The following is a 4,616-nucleotide window of genomic DNA, read 5'->3' as shown; positions in this document are numbered from 1 at the left end:
GACATCAAAGGTATTTTCCTGGTGAAGAAAGAGGTGAAATTATCATTATTTGCAAATGGTATGATTTTATATATGGAAAATCCCAAAAGGTCCACAAGGGGAGTGTTGGAAGTGATAGAGGAATATGGCAGAGTGCCAGGATATAAGATTAACAAACAGAAGTCTATCAGACTGCTATACACATCAAACAAGGCCACAGAAGAGGGGATCAAATAGGTAGTACCCTTCACAATAGCAAAGCACACATTGAAATATCTACATATATATCTGACTCAAAAAACACAAGATACGTATTAGGAAAAACTACAGAACACTATTGCAAGAGACCAAGAGTGACCTCAACAAATGGAAGAATATCCCATGTCTCATTTGGTCTCTTGACTGCTACTTTTAACAGTATCGATTGTGGATCCAAGCAAGATAAAATTCTTGAAAGTGTCAATCTTTTCTCAGGCTATTGTGTTGTTACTACTACCCATCCAGTTGTGAGGAACTGGGGTTTCTTTGTGTAGGGTTTTGTGTGGACTTTTTATTTATTTATTTATTTATCGATTTATTTACTTATTTATTTACTGCAATGAAAACACAAAGCATATTTCGCTGTTATTAAATATTGGGAAAAGGGAAGTTCAAGAAGTTTATGGAAGATATTTTATGTAAATTAAATTAGTTTTGGAATCCAGATCTGAGCTAAATTCTAATAAATTAATTTATTCTAAAATCCTCTGACCCCACACAATGAGAAGCATATGAACAATTTGTCTAAACACAAATTGTGCTCTCCTTTCTTCTCTCTCTCAACCAACTGCTTTCAGTGAACGAATGAATTTCTCAAGAGCAGGTAGATGTTGCCTGCCAGTACTTGATTCTCTACTTGAATCTGGCACCTTCACTTATCTCCAGCTGAGCAAAGCCAAGGCTACTTTCCCTTAGTACCTTGTTATTAAAAATAAGACTGAGATATTTTCTCAGCTCATTATGGGTCATTGGAAAATCTTATCCTTAAGGTGATGGTTGAGTTTCCTGAATTTCTGATGAAGGAAACACATTTATATTCAACATACTTCTTATGCATGATTTTGCCCATCTGTTGCCTGTGTATACTCTGGAGAATATTAAGTGGGCTTCACATGTATAACTCAGGAGAGCTTATAATCCTGATCTCTTTGCAGAGATACACTGATATTTTCTGTCTTCCTATGTGAATATCTGTGTTTAACACAAAACTGGTATTTCTTTTATAATCTGGATCTGCAACATCTCCTTTTTATATCAATCCTAAAATAAACTAGGATACTGTATATATATACATTTCACTCTTAGGAAACATATCTCTTTCCAGAGAATAATTAATGAACTATTTATTTTACAATAATAAAAAAATAAAATTAAAGATAGATTTGATACTCTGGTCAGCTGGGGTTTCTCTTCCTCTTTTTCATTAAAATATATTTATTATGAATAGGGGCAAGTTTAGAGATTAGATCCATTTTCTCTTCAACAATTCATATACATTTTGCTTCATGTAATTGATTGCAATACCACAACATAACAACACTTGTGCTACTTCCTCTCTGTTTTACTTGGTTTCCTTTCCTATTTTCTGACTCTTCTGAATGTTGCTTTTGGTTGTTCTAAGATGGACATACCTCCCTACTGTTACTTGTCCTTCACAGACTTGTCTGTTGTTCCAGACATCGATGTTGTGCAAATGCCTGGTCTTTTTAATTATTATTTTGAGTTCTCTTCCACATTTTTCTCCCATTCTATGCAGAACTTTCTTAATATTATCGATTTTAGAGTAGTTGCTAATGGTAGTCAGGCACCACCTACTTCTGAGCTCAGGATTGTGGAGCTTGGTGGTCACGTTGTTTGTCAATCAATTGGAATGATTGTTTTTATCTATCTTCAATTTTCTTCTTTCTACTTTCTTCTGGATAGGAGGAGACCAATAATTGTCCTTAGGGGTAGCTGCTCACAAGACCTTAAGATTTTAGTGTTCATTTACCGAAGTAGGACATAGAACAAAGTCTGTATTTTCTCTCTCTTACAGGTGTAAGGAATGGAATGCATGTGATAAAATGTGGTTCCCTCAATCCAGGGATGCAGATTAGACTCATTTGACTTTGTACAATGTAATTCCTCAGTATGATGCAGAATGTTGGCCAGGAAGAAGGGGAATGGAGAGCTAGGTCACGCAAGCAGCTGTCCTCCCTGTAGTCTATGAAGTACCTCTGCACCTACTCAAAAGTCAAGTTCCTGGAATACGTGGCAATTTTTTTTAGTCATGGTTTTATTATAAATAAACCCACATTACACCTCACCATTTAAAGACAACTTAAAAATAAAAGAGAAGGTTGAGAAAGCACTTGGCCAGACACAGTAAGTAAGCAATTAATAATGCTTACTGGTGTTTCTGTTTCTAACACTCTCATTGTGCTTTGCAATGCTGTTGTGCATATTCAAGTGGTGGGTTCTGGAGCTCTGGAGCATATAGAAGAACTGTAACTAGGAGACTGGGCTGTTTCCTAGCAACGAAAGTTTCATATCCACAAAATCTGAGACTCCTTGAAGAACAAGTTTGTGAAAGTAAATGGATTTAACCCTCGCCACCCTTGGAAGAATTGAGAAAATACTTCCCAAAGGCCCACCAAGAAGGAGGAGTCCTTTTCATTCATCCTGTTACTCCTTTGCTTTGGTGCTGTGGCTGATGCCAGCAGGCACTCCAATGACTTGTTCTTTAGTTCCTTTTAAAATATTAACAAGTTCATCCATTTTAATTGCATATAGGAATGCTTTAAATAGGTGGATTTTCCTCAGATTCCCTCCTGGAAGAATGTCACCTAGATCTTGAAGACTTCATTATTTCCTCCTTGCTGACTTACACTGAGCAGTAGGAATTATCTTAGACTGCTTGAGTTTCAAGTCGACTTAACCAATGGCTTCTGAAAAATATCTCATTGGTAATCATAGATAGAGGAAGATTGATTGATTGATGATGGGCTTTTTATGGTATAGACAATAAAAGTATGGTTTCAGTGCTTGAAATTCTTAGATTCTGAGAATTTGAACATGAATGTTCATGTAATGACTGAAACCTAAACTTGCAGCAAATCAAACCCCAGGAAATTCAAAGCAAATCCACAAAAACTCATAGACTTAAAAGTGCCTAAGCATGAGACCTTTGTACTGTCTAGTCTCACTAAGTTATAGTTTCAGATGAGAAGAAAGCATTAGGGATTTGAGTCTGAGTGACCAGAACACAAGTGACAAGAAGATAAACACAACAGAGGATTGTTCCAGAACCATTAATTTTTTTTCCTCAACCCCTTTCTTTTTTCTCTCTTTTCTTTTTGTTTTGCTTTGGCTTACATTCTTATCATGGACAACCAAACTCCATGGGTGTTCTGGGCTTGATGCTAAATAATTATCTTAGTATCTTTGACAGATGTGTGGAAAACATGTCCTGAAACCCAGTTTTCATGTCTGAACTGAAGGCACCAATCTGGGAAAATGTTGTCCAATTCTAAATGGTAATCATCTGGTTATGGTAAAAGCTATTTTTGACTCTTTCTTCCAAGAATTGAAGGTACAGTAGATGAGATTTCACTTGCATCCTCAGGAGCACATCCCAGAGCCATTGATAAGAGTGAAGCTCCAGACCCCTTGTTAAATCTTTGTCTTGAGGCCAGGAGTAGAGCAGCTGAGTAGAATAATTGCATATTGTTGAATAAAGAGAAATGAACTAAATAGCAATTGTCTAAGCAGCCCGAGGAGCTGTAGATGACTTCCTCTGGCTTCCCTATTCCCAAGAGACAGGAGTCAGACCTGCCTCCATCCTCCACTTTATCTATTCTTTACCTACCATTCCTCCCTCACCACTATACATCTATACATTATTCGATAAATTGTTTTAATGGCCACAAGGAACCAACAGAAGATATTCTAGATTGTGTTAGTTTGCATACATTAGAGAAACAAATCCACAGAAACTCATGTATAAGAGAGAGTTTTATGTAAAGGGTAAGTCCACATCAAGAAAACATCCCAACCCAGTGCTGCCCAAGTCCACAAGTCCAACATTAACCCATATGTCCAACACAAATCCACAAAGTCCTCCTCCATCTCACAAAACAGTAGCAGTGATGTTGACTGCAGGAGGGAAGCCGAGTCAGTTAATGTGTAAACATCTCAGCCCTGGCAGGGGTCTCCACGTGGCTGCTCCAGCACCCATGGTTGCATCGGAGGAGGTCCATGTGGCTTCTCCTTGGGGATGTCTTGCAGGAAGTGAGCCTTGCAAGCTGAAGCAGGGAACTGGCTAAGGCAGCTGCCCCCTGGTCTGACCATGACAAAGCAAGAGACCCGAGAACTAGAAAGTCGAGGCTCACTGAGCCATTTATCCCTGTGCCCGTCAATTAACCCCACATGTGTTTATTAGCCAGGTTGGCACAATAAACTTTAACTATTTCAGGGATTAAATGAGAGAATGAAGCACAATGCCTGGGTCTCAATCAGCATTTAACACGTGGTAGGCATTATTCTCTTGAAAATTATCGGCCAGGTTGGCACAATAAACTAACTACCTCAGTGAGCATATCCAACTCAGCAAATCTGTC

The sequence above is a fragment of the Echinops telfairi genome, unplaced genomic scaffold, assembly GCF_000313985.2.
Source record: "Echinops telfairi isolate 266 unplaced genomic scaffold, ASM31398v2 ScPeMD7_7469;HRSCAF=8507_1, whole genome shotgun sequence".
Taxonomy (NCBI): domain Eukaryota; kingdom Metazoa; phylum Chordata; class Mammalia; order Afrosoricida; family Tenrecidae; genus Echinops; species Echinops telfairi.
The sequence above is the reverse complement of the archived record's forward strand: the minus strand, read 5'-3'. Positions refer to the sequence as shown.